The 22606-nt window shown below is 41.9% G+C and overlaps 1 protein-coding gene across 2 annotated transcripts in view; it reads left to right on the forward strand.

Annotated features, from left to right (window-relative positions):
• The first annotated feature begins 21036 nt into the window (after positions 1-21036).
• The window catches only part of LOC128699985 (armadillo repeat-containing protein 2), a 77741-nt gene continuing 76171 nt past the window's right edge, over positions 21037-22606 (forward strand). For both annotated transcript variants that reach the window (XR_008408691.2, XM_053792848.2), the window contains exon 1: positions 21037-21530. The gene's annotated coding sequence lies outside the window, so the exon portion shown is untranslated. The remainder of the gene's footprint in view (positions 21531-22606) is intronic.

The following is a 22606-nucleotide window of genomic DNA, read 5'->3' on the forward strand; positions in this document are numbered from 1 at the left end:
CCGTGGTATGGTTTGTTTGCAATCGTGTCATTACGATTTCGTGTGGCAGATTTTTATGGGTTGCCTGGGTTATCGCCCTCTTGAAATTTGTACAATTTAAATTGATCATGCAGACCATATTGAACAGCTACCATGTTGCCGCGAATCATTTTTTATTTAGTGCAAATTGGGACACGAAGGCAGAGAGCCATTATAGTGCAAAAGTCTGTGGGTAGAGATGGACCAGTTGCAGAGATATGAACTGATATACAGAAAGCCTCCAAAGTGGTGGGCGTAGGTTTCGAAAAAATACGGGCTCTCACTTTTCGGAACCTACGGTCTTGAACAAAGCTGTATATATCTTTTTCTTTCCGTGGTGGAGTGGGTGCAGCTGAAGTGTTTGTGAGCAGTGTTTCAGGTATTGGTGTTAGAGCTTTGAATAATGACGTTCGTGCAGCTGGGTGGTGCACCCCTACTGAATTATCGGGGCACTCTAGTAGAGTTTAATTTCCTAGTTAATTCATTACTGTGGAGGACAGGAAGGCCGGAAAGGCATTCTGAAAGGCTGTAGGTATACCCAGTTCACCTAGTGTGACTAAGTGTGGTTTGCACCCACTGTGAGGCATCCAGAGAAGGGCTTATAACTTTTTTAAATATGGGCTTCAGATAGATATCATAATCACTTAATCTGAGGCTGATGAGAGAAGGGAAACATTGTAAACAGTTAGTTAACTTAAGGAGTCACAGACATGAGCGATAAAAAGACAATGTTAGATCAGTATACATAAATAACCTTCACTTAGGAGGGAGAAGCTTACGGCGACTTTGACCATTTACAAAGTCACACTGGTCAAAGTCAGACCGAAACGTCGTTGTAAACTCCTCTCTCCTATGTGCGGGTTGTTTGTGTATCCAATCACAGTATTGCGCCTTTTTGTTTTTCTAGATCAGTATTTCAAATCCGGTCTTTCAGCCTCTAAGTTCTGAGATTTTTTTCCTAGAATCAAATCAAAGGCTTTAGAGCCAAGAGGAGCTCCAATGAAAGTACTGTCAACGGGGTTGACAGTACCACAACTGTCAACGGGGTCAACGCCTCGCACCCCTGTCAAGGTGACTGTGATCAGATCAATGATATCTTCCGTGAACGTACGTCGCATTTGCAGAAACTAAAAGACATATATGCAGATAAAGTGTTTATTGTAACGCAGTTTCGCTTCGTGTAAAGCGAAACTTTGTGATAATAAAAACTTGACCTGCGTGTGTCTTTTACTCCTATGTAACAAAATTTCGAACCCGTAAACACATCTGCAATTAATGGCATTTTCGTACGTCTTTCTAAGTTAATTATTTTGATATTTATATTTGTTTCATCCCATAAATATAATCTATATTAAAAATTTCAAACACCCAGTTAAGTATTTAGAAATAAAGAGTATACTTTATAATCACTATTTATTTCTATGGTTAATAATTTAAAAAATTTTTATTGATAACAAAATCATGAAAACGGAAACCTGTGATTATCGAGATTTTGTTTATCATGAATTCACGGATAATACGAAAAAGGTTAGTAGATTATCAGTAGGAATGAATGTTGTTCACGACGCTACAGTAAATATTTAGGGAAGTGTTGGATGGATGGATGGCTGTAGCTTTCTAGTCTGGCTGAAGGTCTTTAACCCTTTGACTGTCGAAAGGCCCAATCCTGAAGTGTCTCCTGGTGTCGCAAAATATTCGAAAAAAAAAATTTCTTGTGAAAATGTTAAGATTATTTTTCTGAATGTTTTAGTTCAAAAAAAGAAAAATTCCCATCAGTACTTACCCAGATATACAGGTATGAAGTTTGCAGAAAATGAGCCGCATATGGCAACAGCGGCGACTGCCGCTCACCTGGTAAACTTTGGTTTACTTGTATTTGAAGGTTTGTTGTTTTTTCACTATTTTATTTTTTCACATAACTTATGTGGCCTATGAGACCAAAGTAAGGTGCAATGTACATATATACACTCGTTGTATACAACACAATAAGCACACAAACATAATTATCAATATATTGTTTACAAAACTTGTTTACAAAAACAAACACAAGAATTTTTTTATTACTTTTGTTCTATAATATATATACCAATATACAGTCACTGGACATGTTTCTAGAAGTTCTGCAGCTTGTGGAACTCTGTGAAACATCTTGTCATACACAATGGTGTTTTACACTCTCACACATAAAACCAGTGTGTGTGCATTTTTGTGGAAGTTTTTTTTTTATGTGCAAAGACAAAATACCTCGTCTGAGCAGTTTTCTTCAAAGTATTAGCAGGCAGTTGTGTTATGTAGTTATGCTAGGTAAATGGTCGTCTGTCATCATTCCTTCCTGCATTCCTTTCCTGCATTCCTTTCCTACCTTCCTTCCTACATTCCTTCGTCTTTCCTTACTTTTTTCCTTCCTTTGATCTCGTCCTTCCTTCATTCCTGCCTTCCATTCTTCCTTCTAGTTTCTATAATATATATAAACATATATAGTCACTAGATGCTTTCATATAACTGCTATTATCTTCGTTCAGCAAGCTTGTCTTGTGTGCAAGTGTGTGGCTTATAATTGTTTTGAGTCAGGAGTCAGCAGCTGTCAAAATGACATATTGTCTCATTACTCACTCCCCCTCCTGCCTGTTAAAACAATGGGGTCGGATGCTGCTTCCCCTCCATTCTATCTAATTATCTTTCTCCCTCATTCTATCTCTTTCAATCTGTCTCTCTCTTTCTCTCTGTCTGTCTATCTCTGGCTCACAGGTACACATAAATACAAGTATACATAGTGTAAATTACCTAGGATAACCCAAAAAATCCAGACAGAGTGCTATACTCTGCTTGAAGATGTGAGTAAACGTGATGACGCAGTCTTGTGGCTCTCTCTGAGACAGAGAGCTAGACAGATAGACAGGGAGCTTGGCAGACAGACAAATAGACAGACAGAAATGTTTGTGTACCAGGGAAGTTTGTGACCAGGGAAGTGGAAACTTTCGAACTTAAGTTAAATGACTCTTACAGGAACCAAGAGAGACAGGAGGAGCTTAAAGCTATTAGTCAAATTGAAAGAAATTCAAAATACTTCTTTTCATATGCCAAAAACAAGGCAATTACCACATCTAGTATCGGGCCCTTACTCAGACAGGATGGGACTTACTCAGACAGGATGGGACTTACTCAGACAGGATGGGACTTACTCAGACAGGATGGGACTTACTCAGACAGGATGGGACTTACACAGATGACAACAAGGAAATGAGTGAAATATTGAAATCCCAGTACGACTCTGTGTTTAGTGAACCACTAATCGGTCTGAGGATCGACGACCCAAATGATTTCTTCATGAATGAGCCTCAAAACTCCATAAATGTATGCCAGATTTCCGACATTACCCTAACTCCGATAGATTTCCAAAAAGCCATTGACAACATGCCCATGCACTCAGCCCCGGGCCCAGACTCGTGGAACTCTGTTTTCATTAAGAACTGCAAGAAACCCCTCTCGCGTGCCCTAAGTACACTATGGAGGAGGAGCTTAGACATGGGTGAAATTCCACAGTCACTTAAAACAACGGATATAGCCCCACTCCATAAAGGTGGTAGCAAAGCATTAGCTAAGAACTATAGACCAATAGCTCTGACGTCCCACATCATAAAAATCTTTGAAAGAGTGCTAAGAAGCAGGATTGCAAATCACCTGGATTCCCAAAATCTGCACAATCCAGGGCAACATGGGTTCAGGGCAGGTCGCTCCTGCCTCTCACAACTACTGGATCACTATGACATGGCCTTGGATGCACTGGAAGAAAATCAGAATGCAGATGTAATATACACAGACTTTGCAAAAGCATTTGACAAATGCGATCATGGCGTAATACGGTATCATGGGATCATGGCGTAATACGGTATCATGGGATCATGGCGTAATAGGGTATGATGGGATCATGGCGTAATACGGTATCAAACACGGTATCTCCTATGATATATATATATATACCGCGACAGTCAAGGGGTTAACAACGTACCACTCAGGACAAGTACCTCCAGAGAAGTAGAGGTACTCTTCACATACACACATACACACACACACACACACACACACACACACACACACACACACACACACACACACACACACACACACACACACACACACACACACACACACACACACACACTAGCAAAAAAAAAAAACATTAAAATATTTGATGTATAAGACCCCAGCCACCTGCTGCCTCAGTTAAGATATATTATTACAAATTTTCTGCGCTAACTTACAACTTACTCGTTGGCGCCCAAACCAAAAATCTTGCCTTGTTAGAAGTAGAAATGTTCTTAATGATATATAATGACATACATGGCAGTTATTGATGGACTGTTTGGATGAGCCACCTGGGGCTAGGTGGCTGACTGGCTCTAGGTTGCGGTAGCTGGCTTGTTCTCTCTCTGTCTGTCTGTCTCTGTCTCTGTCTCTCTCTCTCTAAGATAAGATTTTGTTCGGATTTTTAACCCCGGAGGGTTAGCCACCCAGGATAACCCAAGAAAGTCAGTGCGTCATCGAGGACTGTCTAACTTATTTCCATTGGGGTCCTTAATCTTGTCCCCAGGATGCGACCCACACCAGTCGACTAACACCCAGGTACCTATTTGCTGCTAGGTGAACAGGACAACAGGTGTAAGGAAACGTGTCGAAATGTTTCCACCCGCCGGGAATCGAACCCGGGCCCTCCGTGTGTGAAGCGGGAGCTTTAGCCACCAGGCCTCTCTCTCTCTCTTTCTCTCTCTCTCTCTCTCTATCTCTCTCTCTCTCTCTCAAATGCTTCCTGTCAACATGCAAACTCATTTAATACTTAACGCAATTTATTTTTGCAATATGATCATTATTTACAAGCTAATTAATCCTTTCTCAATCACTGCACTTTCCTCCATCCCTCCCTCCACATCTACCCCCTGCCTCCCCGATTATTAAATTCTCTCCCCCCCTCACTTTTCCCCTCCCTCCACATCTACCCCCTGCCTCCCCGATTATTAAATTCTCCCCCCCCTCACTTTTCCCCTCCCTCCACATCTACCCCCTGCCTCCCCGATTATTAAATTCTCTCCCCCCCTCACTTTTACCCTCCCTCCACATCTACCCCCTGCCTCCCCGATTATTAAATTCTCTCCCCCCCTCACTTTTCCCCTCCCTCCACATCTACCCCCTGCCTCCCCGATTATTAAATTCTCTCCCCCCCTCACTTTTCCCCTCCCTCCACATCTACCCCCTGCCTCCCCGATTATTAAATTCTCTCCCCCCCTCACTTTTCCCCTCCCTCCACATCTACCCCCTGCCTCCCCGATTATTAAATTCTCTCCCCCCTCACTTTTCCCCTCCCTCCACATCTACCCCCTGCCTCCCCGATTATTAAATTCTCTCCCCCCCTCACTTTTCCCCTCCCTCCACATCTACCCCCTGCCTCCCCGATTATTAAATTCTCTCCCCCCCTCACTTTTCCCCTCCCTCCACATCTACCCCCTGCCTCCCCGATTATTAAATTCTCTCCCCCCCTCACTTTTCCCCTCCCTCCACAGCTACCCCCTGCCTCCCCGAGTATTAAATTCTCTCCCCCCCTCACTTTTCCCCTCCCTCCACATCTACCCCCTGCCTCCCCGATTATTAAATTCTCTCCCCCCCTCACTTTTCCCCTCCCTCCACATCTACCCCCTGCCTCCCCGATTATTAAATTCTCTCCCCCCCTCACTTTTCCCCTCCCTCCACATCTACCCCCTGCCTCCCCGATTATTAAATTCTCTCCCCCCCTCACTTTTCCCCGCCCTCCACATCTACCCCCTGCCTCCCCGATTATTAAATTCTCTCCCCCCCTCACTTTTCCCCTCCCTCCACAACTACCCCCAGCCTCCCCGATTATTAAAATCTCTCCCCCCCTCACTTTTCCCCTCCCTCCACATCTACCCCCTGCCTCCCCGATTATTAAATTCTCTCCCCCCCTCACTTTTCCCCTCCCTCCACATCTACCCCCTGCCTCCCCGATTATTAAATTCTCTCCCCCCCTCACTTTTCCCCTCCCTCCACATCTACCCCCTGCCTCCCCGATTATTAAATTCTCTCCCCCCCTCACTTTTCCCCTCCCTCCACATCTACCCCCAGCCACCCCGATTATTAAATTCTCTCCCCCCCTCACTTTTCCCCTCCCTCCACATCTACCCCCTGCCTCCCCGATTATTAAATTCTCTCCCCCCCTCACTTTTCCCCTCCCTCCACATCTACCCCCTGCCTCCCCGATTATTAAATTCTCTCCCCCCCTCACTTTTCCCCTCCCTCCACATCTACCCCCTGCCTCCCCGATTATTAATTTCTCTCCCCCCCTCACTTTTCCCCTCCCTCCACATCTACCCCCTGCCTCCCCGATTATTAATTTCTCTCCCCCCCTCACTTTTCCCCTCCCTCCACATCTACCCCCTGCCTCCCCGATTATTAATTTCTCTCCCCCCCTCACTTTTCCCCTCCCTCCACATCTACCCCCTGCCTCCCCGATTATTAATTTCTCTCCCCCCCTCACTTTTCCCCTCCCTCCACATCTACCCCCTGCCTCCCCGATTATTAAATTCTCTCCCCCCCGCACTTTTCCCCTCCCTCCACATCTACCCCCTGCCTCCCCGATTATTAAATTCTCTCCCCCCCTCACTTTTCCCCTCCCTCCACATCTACCCCCTGCCTCCCCGATTATTAAATTCTCTCCCCCCCTCACTTTTCCCCTCCCTCCACATCTACCCCCTGCCTCCCCGATTATTAAATTCTCTCCCCCCCTCACTTTTCCCCTCCCTCCACATCTACCCCCTGCCTCCCCGATTATTAAATTCTCTCCCCCCCTCACTTTTCCCCTCCCTCCACATCTACCCCCTGCCTCCCCGATTATTAAATTCTCTCCCCCCCTCACTTTTCCCCTCCCTCCACATCTACCCCCTGCCTCCCCGATTATTAAATTCTCTCCCCCCCTCACTTTTCCCCTCCCTCCACATCTACCCCCTGCCTCCCCGATTATTAAATTCTCTCCCCCCTCACTTTTCCCCTCCCTCCACATCTACCCCCTGCCTCCCCGATTATTAAATTCTCTCCCCCCTCACGTTTCCCCTCCCTCCACATCTACCCCCTGCCTCCCCGATTATTAAATTCTCTCCCCCCCTCACTTTTCCCCTCCCTCCACATCTACCCCCTGCCTCCCCGATTATTAAATTCTCTCCCCCCCTCACTTTTCCCCTCCCTCCACATCTACCCCCTGCCTCCCCGATTATTAAATTCTCTCCCCCCCTCACTTTTCCCCTCCCTCCACATCTACCCCCTGCCTCCCCGATTATTAAATTCTCTCCCCCCTCACTTTTCCCCTCCCTCCACATCTACCCCCTGCCTCCCCGATTATTAAATTCTCTCCCCCCCTCACTTTTCCCCTCCCTCCACATCTACCCCCTGCCTCCCCGATTATTAAATTCTCTCCCCCCCTCACTTTTCCCCTCCCTCCACATCTACCCCCTGCCTCCCCGATTATTAAATTCTCTCCCCCCCTCACTTTTCCCCTCCCTCCACATCTACCCCCTGCCTCCCCGATTATTAAATTCTCTCCCCCCCTCACTTTTCCCCTCCCTCCACATCTACCCCCTGCCTCCCCGATTATTAAATTCTCTCCCCCCCTCACTTTTCCCCTCCCTCCACATCTACCCCCTGCCTCCCCGATTATTAAATTCTCTCCCCCCCTCACTTTTCCCCTCCCTCCACATCTACCCCCTGCCTCCCCGATTATTAAATTCTCTCCCCCCCTCACTTTTCCCCTCCCTCCACATCTACCCCCTGCCACCCCGATTATTAAATTCTCTCCCCCCCTCACTTTTCCCCTCCCTCCACATCTACCCCCTGCCTCCCCGATTATTAAATTCTCTCCCCCCCTCACTTTTCCCCTCCCTCCACCTCTACCCCCTGCCTCCCCGATTATTAAATTCTCTCCCCCCGTCACTTTTCCCCTCCCTCCACATCTACCCCCTGCCTCCCCGATTATTAAATTCTCTCCCCCCCTCACTTTTCCCCTCCCTCCACATCTACCCCCTGCCTCCCCGATTATTAAATTCTCTCCCCCCCTCACTTTTCCCCTCCCTCCACATCTACCCCCTGCCTCCCCGATTATTAAATTCTCTCCCCCCCTCACTTTTCCCCTCCCTCCACATCTACCCCCTGCCTCCCCGATTATTAAATTCTCTCCCCCCCTCACTTTTCCCCTCCCTCCACATCTACCCCCTGCCTCCCCGATTATTAAATTCTCTCCCCCCCTCACTTTTCCCCTCCCTCCACATCTACCCCCTGCCTCCCCGATTATTAAATTCTCTCCCCCCCCTCACTTTTCCCCTCCCTCCACATCTACCCCCTGCCTCCCCGATTATTAAATTCTCTCCCCCCCTCACTTTTCCCCTCCCTCCACATCTACCCCCTGCCTCCCCGATTATTAAATTCTCCCCCCCTTACTTTTCCCCTCCCTCCACATCTACCCCCTGCCTCCCCGATTATTAAATTCTCTCCCCCCTCACTTTTCCCCTCCCTCCACATCTACCCCCTGCCTCCCCGATTATTAAATTCTCCCTCCCCCTCACTTTTCCCCTTCCTCAATATCTAGCTGCTACCTCCCCGATTATTAAATTACCTGTCCCTTCCCCCCTTTCCCCTCTCCCTCCCTGCCTCTTTCACGCATGCCAGAGTTTAACAACCGCTGGAGGAGTCACAATACTGCCACCTATCAATTTAGCGAGGATTAGGCTAGAAGGTGTCAATGTATAACGTTTAAACCTCTTTCTTGCCTTAAGGAACTTGACTTAACCTTCCTTTCCTTGGGTCAAACTTGAGTGCCTCTCATTCCTCAGGCGCTGTATAACCCTTTCGGATTTAGCACTTCCCTATCCATATAAAAATTACAGTAATATCATTTAAGGGTGGATTAGGCTTGGTGTTGGCACAAGTCTTGGACCAAAGAAGCGGAATTCAGTGCTTGAATCCCAGAGATGTTGATTTTTACTTGTAAATTTGGATATATTTTAATTGGGACATTTTATCTTGGGAAATATTAGTTAAAACATCTTTAATTTAAAAGTTTTTTTATCCGAGTTGGTCATTTTAAACTAGGCGTTTTGAATTTAGGGTAATTTGTGTTATGAAATATTTGGTATATTTTAAGCTAGGGAATGTTGGATTTGCAACGTTTAGGCTACGAATTAGAGGATAGGATATTATAGAAAAGAATGCGTTGGATATAAGGCATATTTAGGGTGTGTTTCGCTATGAAAAGGGACGATACTTCAAGGAAAAATTTTTTTTTTCTTTCTTAAGTTTTCCTCTACTTGTATTTAATATCTTTCTTTCGATAAAGACAATGTTCATAACGTTAAATTAAAAATTAGAAGCGAGCACTTAACAATAAACGAAAACAATGACGTTTTATTAATTCTGACATATTTACAAGGATCCCTTTAGAGGAAACGGAGGCGGAAAGGGGAGTACCATGATGGTGGTTAGGTGCCATGAGGCTCAGGTTAGGGTGTGTAGGAGAGAGTGAGATTACTTTCGAGTAAAAGTAAGCTTTAGATAGGGATGCGTAGTGTCACCATGGTTGTTTAACATATTTATAGATGGGGTTGTAAAAGAAGTAAATGCTAGGGTGTTGGGGAGAGGGGCAGGATTAAATTATGAGGAATCAAATACAAAATGGGAGTTGCCACAGTTAATTTTTGCTGATGATACTCTACTTTTGCTAGATTCTGGAGGTTGTAAAGGATGATGGACGAGTTTTGGAGGGTGTGTAAAGGAAGAAAGTTGAAAGTGAAACAGATAAGAGTAAGATGATGAGGGTATCGAACGAGTTAGGTAAAGAAAAACTGGATATCAGATTGGAGGGAGGGAGTATAAACGAACAGAATGTATTCAGACATTTCGCCTATTTTTACTGGGAAGTAATCTCCCTCTCTCCTACTACACACCGTAACCTGAGCCTCACTATCCTCATAAAAACTCTTTACAGCATTTAGTAACTTGCTACCTATTCCGTACACTTCCAACATCTGCCACATTGCTTCCCTATCCATCCTATCATGCCTTTTCTAAATCCATGAAAGCAACGAAAACTTCCCTACTTTTATCTAAATATTGTTCACTTGTATGCTTCCATGTAAACACTTGGTTTATACATCTCCTACCTCTTCTAAAGCCTCCTTGTTCATCTGCGAGCCTGCTCTTCGTCTTACTTCTAATTCTTTCAATAATAACCCTACCATACACTTTACCTGGTATACTCAGTAAACTTATTCCCCTATAATTTTTACACTCTCTTTTGTTCCCTCCCCTTTATATAAAGGAACTATACACGCTTTCTGCCAATCCCTAGATACCTTCCCCTCTTTCATAAATTTATTGAACAAAAGTACTAACCATTCCAATACCTCCAACTCCCCCTCAACTAACTCCCCTATTTTGTTTTGAACTGTCAAATCCATTCGTTCCCTAGGCTTTCTTAACCTATTTATCTCCAGAACTTTAATCTTTCTCGGCAGAATTTGTTGACAGCACCTCATTCACTCCGTCATTTGTTCTCCTTTTTGCATTCCTTCACCACTCTTCTCTTTTTTCTCCATATACTGCTCTCTCCTTGTATCACTTCTACTTTACAAAAACCTCTAATAAGCGAACATTTTCTCCCTTATCACACCCTTTACTTCTTCACTCCACCAATCACTCCTCTTTCCTCCCCCACCCACCCTCCTATATCCAGAAACTTCTGCTCCGTATTCTAACACTGCATTTTTAAAACTATCCCACCCCTCTTCAACCCCCGCACTACCTATATTCTCACTAGCCCACCTCTCTCCGTATATATATATATATATATATATATATATATATATATATATATATATATATATATATATATATATGTATATATATATATATATATATATATATATATATATATATATATATATATATATATATATATATATATATATATATATATATATGTCGTGCCGAATAGGCAGAACTTGCGATCTTGGCTTAAATAGCAACGCTTATCTTGCCATATAGGACAAGTGAATATTTGTGAATGCAATAATTTCGCCAAAATCATTCTGAACCTAACGAAAAAAATATATTTCACTGTGTTTGTTTAGTATGAAATTACTGTAACAAATCTAAAATATATTTGGTTAGGTTAGGCTAAAATAAATTGTTCTTGTTGTAATAAGGTTAGGTAAGTTTTCTAAGATACTTTTGATGCAAAAGTAAAAATTTTTACATTATCATTAATGAAAAAAAATACATCTTTAAATGTATAAGAGAAAATTTTAGAAAGGACATAATTTCAAATGAGTTCTTGCTAATTGACCAGTTTTACATATTCGGCACGACATATATATATATATACATATATATATATATATATATATATATATATATATATATATATATATATATATATATATATATATATATATATATATATATATGTATATATGTGTGTGTGTGTGTGTGTGTGTGTGTGTGTGTATGTGTGTGTGCTTGTAACAAAGGTTTAATGAACACTTGTCAGAGCTCAGTAATGACCGACATGGAGACAGAAACACAGGCGGTTGATTGAAGTATATGCTTACATATACTGCCCAGTGTACATACATTGAGAGATATACATCTCTCGCAGTACATGTGAAGATAAGTATCTCCCGGTGTATTATATACCAGAGAGGTGAGCTTGGGGGCAATATTTGTGGTTGGTGCCTGAAGACTGAGATCAAGAGTTACCAGTGAATGACGTGTAACACACAACCATCTTACGTAACGATGCTCAGAATATTCTTTCACCCTCACAAATTCTGTGTGGATTTCTCGCATACGGTTTGCAGCAAACAAATCGATTTATGTTAGGATACGTTAGATAAAGTTTAGTTACGTTAGATTATTCTGTCAGTTAACAATAATTATAACACACGACAACCTCAGTAAAGGCGATATAAATTTTTGATGGGCGAACAGAAAGCGAGGACCCACCAAGCACAGGAGACTCAAAGTCAGATAATCACTTAGCAGCTTAACGTAGCTTTAAAATAAACGTGACATACTATAAGGCCAAAATAAATCGTAAAAAACTACTTTCAATGGATTAAATAGTGTAAAGTAAAAGGACAGAAGTGCAACTAATGTGACATTTTTATTGTGGCAACGTTTCGCTCTCCAGGAGCTTTGTCAAGCCGTTACAAACAATAGATGGACACAGAGGGTATATATAGGCTTAGAGTGAGGTGTAATACTAGTGGTAGTAGTAGTAGTAGTAGTAATATAATTTGTAGTAGTAATAGTGGTGCCAGCGTTGGGTTTGCTATATGCATGGACCTCGGTTCGAGTCCCCCGTCCATTCTGCTGTGACATAACCAACCCATCTCAAGTCAGCCTTAATTTAGGTAATTTTTAGTTGTCACTGAAGTGTGATAAGTTTCACAACGTGGAGGAAATGTATTGGCAACGAGTAAAAATCCAGAGGATATCAACGAAGTTTATATTGGAAAAACATTTCTGTGTAGAGATTTATCAAATCATTTATTGATAAAGCTCTAGACAGCCAAACGTCGTCCTAATAAAATCATGTCCTTCAACTTATCTTTTTCCTCAGAATTTCATACTGAGTGAAAATAAAAGAAAATCGTCAGGTGCATATGAGATTGAAACTGAGGATGGCGCACTGAGGTGACTGACATTTTAGCGACAGTCGCCCCTCCTGGGAGGCTCCCTGATGCCTCTGGGGAAGACCTTTATACAAAGAACTGAATCACACCTGATTCCTTTCCATTTTCCGGGCTCTGTATGACCCCATGCGGGGTTAGAGCTTCCCCAAATATAATAATAATATGAATAATTGTCTACTAGAAGCTTAGTTATAATTACGGAGGAACAATATCAGTTAGGGGTCATAGGTCGCCATAGAAATAAAACGAAATTAGGCCTGAATGTGTGTGTATATATATATATATATATATATATATATATATATATATATATATATATATATATATATATATCAAACATTTCCTCAAAAAATAATTATAAAGCAAAATAACAGGGAAATACCCACGAAAGCAAAGCAGTGATAGGACAAGTATGTACAGTTTCTTAAATCTGCGGTGTTCTGAAAATAAAAACTGGCCGCCCCTTACATTAACCAGGACACAAGTGTGTACTCACCGTGCGAGCAGCAGTCCTCTCCTGGACTGAAGATGTTGCTAAAGATCGTGTGCTGATGCTCTTCCTTGATAAGTTTGACTGATATTAGAGTCTCTTTCAGTTTTTTCAGTGTTCTGAAAGTCCCAGTTTGATTCTGTTTTACGTTTTTCACGGGGGAGAAGGGAGAGGGCAGTGCGCTGAGGCGCGCACCAATTTAGTTTTGTAAGAGGCAATGAATTGTTGATAATTTGAATTATTTGAGGTTTTGATAGATTAAGAAGGATACCTTCCTCAGAGCAAGGCTAAACTTGCCAAGATGTGATTGAATGTCAGCTAATGTCTACCTCACTTGTGAGAACCTGACATTTAGACTTAGAGTTAGCGAGAAGTTTCTCTCGGACATCAGGAGGCTTTGATTGCCCTGACTTGAGGGTGAAGTCTTGTGAGTTTTGGAAAGTTTGAGATGGATGTTTATAAGTGGAAGGCGACGAGGCAGGAGAGAAGGCAGCAAGCGTCTCTCTGGACGGGTGTCGGAGACCCGAATGCTGGGTACCAGCACATACCCGCCCGCCATGCCCTCTCTCGCCCACAACACGCCCCCAGGAGCCTGCAAGGAGGGGCGGAGGCATGGATATATGAGTGGGGAGGTAAGGGGGGTAGATAACAGTAAGGGATAGGCGAGGGTACATTGTAAATGCACCAAGAAATATGTATCTTTGAGTGCATGTACACTTAGAGTGGATCTCAATGTACATACACCGAGAAATGCATTAAGATCACAAGAACCATGTGATATCTTCATATGGAACATAAGCACAGTGTAAAGCATTACTTCAAGTACCTGCGTGATCTCTCAAGTTATCAGGGAATAGTGAACAGTGAAGATCATGAGAACATTGTGGTTATAATGCACATCAAGAAATATATACTGTATATACCCACAGGTGGAAAATGATATACCAAATACAGTATAATGCGATCTTTTACTGCCAACGTTTAACCCACACTGTGGGGCTATTATCAAGTCACAAATAGTTCGAGATCTCTTTATGACTAGATTGTGTGGGCGAAACGTTGTCAATAAAGGATCGCATTATACTGTATTTCTCTTTTTTCATCGTGTTGGTATTTTATACCATTGTCTCCATACACAGAGGTGTATATACATCGAGAGGGATGTATCTGCTTATAAGGTGATTATTTACTTTAATCCCTATGCTGACAGGTTGACCACCTCTACTTGAATATTATAATTATAATAATAATAATAATAATAATAATAATAATAATAATAATAATAATAATAATAATAATAATAATAATAATATAAAACAGAATAAATCCCCAATAGAAACAATGACATAAATAGTGACCAGGACTAGACACAGAAAGACACGTCATGTCACAAGGAGAGAGAGAGAGAGAGAGAGAGAGAGAGAGAGAGAGAGAGAGAGGTCAACACAGGGATGACGGATGAAGGCAGATAATTATCTGTTATAACAGGGGGATGTGTTGTCCCAACAATCGACCATCTCACCCATGTTGTGTGTACAAGAAACTTACAGGTTACAAGACAAGCAGTAACACAGTGCACGCAACTAAAGGTAACATAGTATTACCATTCCACAATACAGTTCCTTCTGCATTTCATGATTGTTAGGTAACAAGAATCTTAATGGAAGTAGAATGATACGGAGTTAATGACTAATGAAACAGCTGTGTAGCCGAAACTTTAAACTTTGCTGTTAATGAAGGAATCCACTGCTCTTGCTTTTTTTTATTACATCGGCCATCTCCCACCAAGGGAAGGTCGTCCCAAAAAGAGGAAATACTGTCGCCAGCATTCATTCAATAGCTGTCTTGCCAAAAGTCCTCAGACGTTGCAATTTAAACGACCCTCCAGCACTCAAGACTATCGAGTGTCATTTAGATCATCGTCCCGTAGCTCGATCGCTAACGCACTCAGCTGACACACCGAGGTCGGGAGATCGAATCCCCGGTACGGCTGGAAAACGTTAGGTGTTTCCTTAAGACACCTGTTGTCCATGTTCACCCATCAGTATAAAATAGGTACTTGGGTGTTAGTTGACTGGTGTGGCTCGCATCCTGGGACAAAACTGACCTAATTTGCCCGAAATGCTTTACATAACAAGCGACTTTCTATATAGTAGTATGTCATTGACGTCAGCTAGACCTGTATACCTTGTACATGTACTTGTAGAAATAAAGATATATTATTATATTAAGTGTAATTTAGAGCATTACATCTGAGTATCATTTCTGTATCATTACATATAAGTGCCATTTAGATTATAACATATAAATGCTATTTAATCTAAGAATCTTAATGTTATTATAAAGGAAATATATATATATATATATATATATATATATATATATATATATATATATATATATATATATATATATATATATATATATATGCTTCCCCACCGTAAATAACATTAAACTATGCAGCCTTTTGTGAAGAAATTTCTTGCTCGTCCTTCTTCATCTCTCTATTGGTTCATCTGCACGATTGCTTGCTTCATTTGAATACTAAATTTGTGCGCTTGAACACTTGAAGATAGTTTGCACATCCAGAGGAAGGACGCTAGGGTGGCATTTGCTCATGGTGTCTCCATGTCAAGGAGTCTCGCCCTATGAACAATGGCTGCCATGAGAGCCGGCTTTGAGAAACCTTGTCCAGACATAATGTTGGATCTAAAACCAATAAAAGAAGACCCCAACTGCAGGGGGATCTCACCTACTACCCCCATTCCCGCCTCGGGTCCAGGGTAAGTGTCTGCATGTATTCTGGTGAAAATAATGGTGTTTCAAGGTCGCGTGACTGCCGTTGAGGTCAGAGTGTCTAGGTTCATGGACGAGTGAGGCCAGGTAGTGTGTTGATGCACTCCAGCGCTGCTGCTGCTGCTGCCTGGAGTGACAGCCAGCGCCAGCCCACGCCTGCGTGCACACAGTATCGCACACATATGTACACTGTAACACATGATAAGTTAGATGCATGTGCAACACTTGGGTATCTTTACTGAGGAAACATTTCGCCGCCACACAGTAGCTTCATCAGTACAATACAAAGGAAAATGGCGAAGATCAGAAGGAGTTTGAGGTAATCAGTCCGTCAATCTTCAAGACTGATGGACTGATTATACATCGACTCTAGGCTGAGGGACTGATTACCTCAAACCCCTTCTGAGCTTCACCATTCTCCTTTGTATTGGACTGATGAAGTCACTGTGTGGCGAAACGTTTCCTCAGTAAAGATACCCAAGTATTGCGTATGTGCATATATGTCTAATTCATCAACTTGTCGGTTCTCTGAACCATTTACCCACATCACTGTAACACAAACAAACACGTGTGCATAGTGAATCACTTAGGACAGGAGCTATGAACTAAATCTTCAAACATATCTAAGTAATTACACGCACACACAATAACACGCTTACGTGCACACGATATGACATGTGCACACAATAACACGCTCACGTTACATGATATGTTGTACATACGTATAACACCTGTACATACTACACACGTTCACGTGTACACAATATCACAGACAAGAACAAACAATATCTTACATAGATGTTAAAAAGAGCAGAATTACAAGGATATCAGGAAATATTTCTTCAGCCTGAGAGTGATCAGGAAGTGGAATGACCTGGACATTGAAGTGGTGGAAAGACGCTCCATATGTAGTTTTAAGGATAAGAATTAAAACCACACTAAGCTAGGAGGGAGTAAGTCTGGTTAGGTGAGGTTTGTCAGGAAAAAGGACAAGTGTTGCCTGACACGGGTCTTAACTAGTTATATGATGACCAGCAGCTGGAGCTTTTGGTCATCTGACCGAGGCCTTCCACTGGCTTACCCCTCCACCCCTTTAAAAATTAAGCTTATAATTCTAACTATTTTTATTATTAATAAACCTGGGGAGCGGCACATTAAGAAACTTGTGTTAACATTTTCAGAGATATCCTGAGCTAGTTGCACCTGCCGTTCTAGTTCTATCTTTTATTTAGTTATTCCTTCATAACTATCTTCTATTTTTTGCACTACACCTTTTATCTCTCTGTATCTCATCGTGTTTTTTTTTTTAGCCAGCTCCTGATCCGTCTCTCTCTTCTTTATTACATTAGCTTCCACTTGTCGAGGTTTCTGCGTGTGGGGAACTGCAGCCTTCATTGCTTTTATTTAATTTTTCGAAGTTTCATTTTCGTTAAATATTTTTTTCTGTCAGTCTTTCCGGCCTTGATTTTTATAGGTCAGTGGTAGACAATACCGACAAGTTGATGAATTAAACATAGGTGCTATATATGTGTCTAACTTATTTGCAGAGGAGATGCAACATTCCCCTGATGATAAGCAGGGGCGCCACGAGTGCAGTGAGACAACACAATAAGTGTCAGGGGCCCAAGAATGTTCAACTGCCTCCCAGAATACATAAGGGGGATTATCAATAGACCCTTGGCTGTCTTTAAGAAGGCACTGGACAGGCACCTAAACCATACCACGGGCGGGGATAGAACCCGCGATCAGAGACTCTCTGATCGCGGGTTCTATTCCCACCCGTGGTACGATTTGTTTGCAATCGTGTCATTACGATTTCTTGAGTCAGGTACCTAAAGTCAGTACCTGACCAACCGGGCTATGGTTCGTACGTCAGCTTGCGTGCGGGCAGCAGTAACAGCCTAGTTGATCAGACCCTGATCCACCATGAGGCCTGGTCTCAGACCGAGCCGCGGGGGCGTTGACCCCCGTTACCGTCTCCAAGTAAACTCCAGGTAGTCTGTCTAATTTACCTGACTTTGCTCCAGTTTAGTCATTTTGTTCATTCATTAATTGGTTATTATTTCTGCTGTTGTAAAATAATAGTCGTGTTTTGATCTGGTTTCCTTTGCCATCATGTAAACAATGGCCCGATATTCTTTTTTTCACTATTTTATTTTAATATATCAACCCATCCGTGCAAATCCCAAGTCAATTCATTAAATAAGGTTTTCAGAAAAATTCTTTGTGTTATTTAGGCTAGGCTAGATTTTTAGGATAGATTATCGTATATTAATAAAAAAATAACAACAACGCACTACCTCGCCAGTCAGTGAAGTATTACATAGAGACGATAAACAATTTGAAGTTCAAACAGTGTAGTCAGATAATCACTGTTTAAGACTCGTGGACAGTTACTCATTTAACTGTCTTAGTAACAGTGAAATATTCAATTAGGCTAAGATAATATACACGTCTTTTACCCTAGTCATTTTTTATACTAATTTTTATCGTCCATATTGTGGGACGCCACTCACATAGATTAATGAAACATTTGGGTATCTTTACTGTGGAAATTTTCCGTCAGTCAGTGGGTTCATCAGTTTAATACAGAGAAAAACATTGAAAAATGTGAAGGAGTCTGAGATAATCAGGCCCTCAGCCAGAAGATAATGTGTTCAGTCCATCAGTCTTTTATCAAAATTATGGAGTGAACACATCTTCTCCAGGCTGAGGGACTGATTACCTCAAACTTCTTCACATTTTCAACCTTTTTTCTCTGTACTGGACTGATGAAGCCAGTGACTGGTGAAACGTTTCCACAGTAAGATACACCAAGTGTTTCACAAGTGTCTTGTTAATCTACTTGTCGAAGAAAAATAAGGAGCACAATATGTACTTAGCTACTAGGTTCACTCTCTCCTGGCTTCGAGAGCCTTGTCGTACCTATTTTTAAAGCTGTGCATGGAGTCTGCTTCTACCACTTCACTCTCCAGTTCATTCTGCTTCCTGACTACTCTAAGGCTAAATAAATGCTTCCTAACATCCCTATGACTCATCTGAGTTTTCAACTTCTAGCTGTGCCCTCGTCTTTCTGTATGTAGTTGTTTCGTGTGTGTGTGTGTCAGTTACCAGTTGACAAAGGCACTTGTCATTAGACACTTGGCCTGGTTTGGGCATGTGTTTGTGTGTGCACGCGCACGTTTGTGAGCGTGTGCACACGGAAGTGTGAGTGTGCAAGTGTGAGTGCACAAGTGCGTGTGTGCACACAAGTGTGAATACGTGGGTGCGAGTGTATAAATTGTAGTGGAGGGGAGGTGGGGTAAGGGTTGTCTTAGGAAAGGATGGAGGGAGGGGGATAAAAGAGGTTTTGTGTGCAAGGGGCTTGGACACACAGCAGGTATGTGTGAGTGTGTTAGATAGGAGTGTATACTAATGGTTTTTGGGACCTGACGAGCTGTTGGAGTCTGAGCAGGTTAATATTTTGTGAAGGGTTTCAGGGAAACTGGTGTGTGTGCGCGTGCGTGCGTGTGCGTGTGCGTGTGTGCGTGCGTGCGTGTGCGTGCGTGTGTGTGTGTGTGTGTGTGTGTGTGTGTGTGTGTGTGTGTGTACTCACCTAGTTGTACTCACCTAGTTGAGGTTGCGGGGGTCGAGTCCGAGCTCCTGGCCCCGCCTCTTCACTGATCGCTACTAGGTCACTCTCCCTGAGCCGTGAGCTTTATCATACCTCTGCTTAAAGCTATGTATGGATCCTGCCTCCACTACATCGCTTCCCAAACTATTCCACTTACTGACTACTCTGTGTGTGTGCATGTGTGTGTGTGTGTGTGTGTGTGTGTGTGTGTGTGTGTGTGTGTGTGTGTGTGTGTGTGCATGTGTGTGCATGTGTGTGTGTGTATATATGTGCGTGCGTGCGCATGTTTTTTACATACTTGCGCGAAGTACAAGCGAGATCCTACACCAGAGTGAAAACGGGGAAGAAATTCGTTATTTCACCAAGGGCTTGTCCTCGAGTGGGACATCGTCAGGAAGACTGACGAGCAGATGTAGATTTGACTCCTCATGTTGATTTGTGGGTGTTGCGGGGGAAGGGGAGGACGAGATGCTGTCCCTGAATTATTGGGTTCGCTGATCGGGTTAGTTAGGGTGGAGGGGGAGGGAAAGGGGAACAGATATGGGGAAGGGAGGGGTGAGACTGAGACGGGGGGGAAGACGTATGATGGAGGGGGATATCTTGGGAGGGAGATGGGGGAAGTGTGGCGACCTGTCTCTATGGTAACCCAACGTAAACATACCATGCATGCTAGTCTACGCCAGATAACGCAGACATGTTAGTAAATTTTGGTTAAAATATTAAACTCCAGTTAATCTATTACAATAATCGTTTGTATAGCTCTTTATTATATAATTAGTTATATCAGCTATAATTATAAACATTATTATTGAAGCATTGTAAGGTAAAATTGTATAAACAATACTTCAAGAAAATTGTTCCCATCAATATAAAATATGTTTGACAGGCTTAATATTTCTATATTTTCTTTGAGTGGTCGTAATAAATTAATTAGGTGACATTTGCACGCATCAGAATGTGAGTTATATTACATGTATCGGATCACATGCGCCTGCGACCTGCGTACTGGTGTGTCACGTTCCTGGCTGCCTAGTAGTCGACGGTGAGGTGAGCTTACACTTTCAACTGCTCTCTCTTCTGCCACCATCACCCACCTCGCCTCATTAGCTTCAAGAACCACCAAGGCGCACCACAGACTTGAAGAGACAAAGTTTAAGTCGCAGAGTGCCATCATTAAGGCAAAAAGGTCGAAACTGGTGGAAATTCCTGTGTGTATAAGTTTGTGCACACTTCACGTTGCTAAGTCTTCATATATATACACCTTAAAGCTTCATGAATACTTTACAACTGCTGGAGCTGCTGTAACTTAAGTCCGAGGACATAGTGGATTAAATAAAAAAAAACAGAGTTTTAAGGATTTTAATTATTTTTAATATACCGGAGAGTCGAGAGTGATGCATGTCTTTAACATGTTACTAGATTTTGGAGTCAACTCACCATTTATAAAGGTTGACTCTGTAAGGTGGTGAAACACTTGTTTTATGGGTGAAAAATGCTTTAATTATCACCTGGTATAAAACATTTGTAAGAAACTAATTACAGACAAGAACTTTCACTGAAAAATTTGTTGACTTAAACATTTTAAATGTGAATAATAAACAGATGGATAAGAATTTCGTCAGGTCTTAAAACACATTCGAAGTTCCTCTTCCCTATTCCCGACCATCTTTTAAATATATTCAGAAATACGATGAGAGAGACGTCAGCAGTGTTTGTGTATGATGTCTGGTACTGGCGTGTGTGGCAGGGGAACACCTGAGTTGGACGTCAGCACCTGCGTGAGGCTGGTGTCCCTGGCTCGTTCTCTGCTCTGCTGATGGCACCTGTCTCAGGAACTAGGGACTGCTACTCGCTTCACACTTATCAGGTAAGTAGACATAATGGTTCATATTTTCTACCCTTGATAATTTAGATAAGTTATGGTTAGGTTAATTGATTACCGATACAATGATGATAATTTTATTAACGAAAGAAAACTTTTTATTTATTATATAATTATTAATCACGGTAAAATACATTTGGAAGCGAGTATCTTTAGTGAATTTCGTAATAGATAATTCAGGTTGTCAGATATATTTTCTTAACACTTAAAAAATATACATCCTAGTAGGCTTACTGGCTCATGCGAGCTACGTCATATTTATCCTCTATAACATTCCGAAGTAATTACGTCAGTGACGTTGTATTGCACTTCCTTTCTCTTAACCACTTCTGACTATCTAGTGCTGACCTTTATAATGTAAATGTAAATTTCTCAAATTTAAATATTTTTTTGTAACGTTACCATAGCTTGATATCTATTTTTTTTAACACATCAGGTGTTTCTCACTATTGCTGGCTCTCTAGGCTACACATTACAGTCATGTTCATCTCCTTGTTTCAGTTTCATCAGTAAGCGCCACTGTATCTTCTTACGCTTGTAATGATTAAGAATTATCTACTAATGTATGTATATAATGCGTACCTGTTAACTTTCTAAAGTAAAATCGTTTGCAGGTGAACGTAGTTAATAGTATAAAAAATTATAGTGTTTTCTTATGTCCAGTATTAATACATTAAAAATTACATAACGTAAGATAGGTTTGCTTAGAATTCGTTTGATGTGTTTATTAATCTTGGTTTACCATATACAGTTTTATTTTACTGCCGTTCAGATATTTTATACATATATATTTTGATATACTACAACATAAACATTGCAGTAGATACCTATACATATTTTAAAAAGTCCAATTTCATTATCTTTAGTCTTGAGAATATACAAACATTAGTCTTCACATATAAATAATGTTAAGATAGAGTGGTATGGAGAAAAAACTGTTTTTGTTACGTCTGATCATTAAGAGATCATTAAGGTCATCAGGAGAACATGTGGCTTTCCCAGGATAGCTACTTGTGGATTTTAGTTTGTCATTTTGTTTATTATATAATGATTATTTGTTT

Source organism: Cherax quadricarinatus, chromosome 64, assembly GCF_038502225.1.
Source record: "Cherax quadricarinatus isolate ZL_2023a chromosome 64, ASM3850222v1, whole genome shotgun sequence".
NCBI lineage: Eukaryota > Metazoa > Arthropoda > Malacostraca > Decapoda > Parastacidae > Cherax > Cherax quadricarinatus.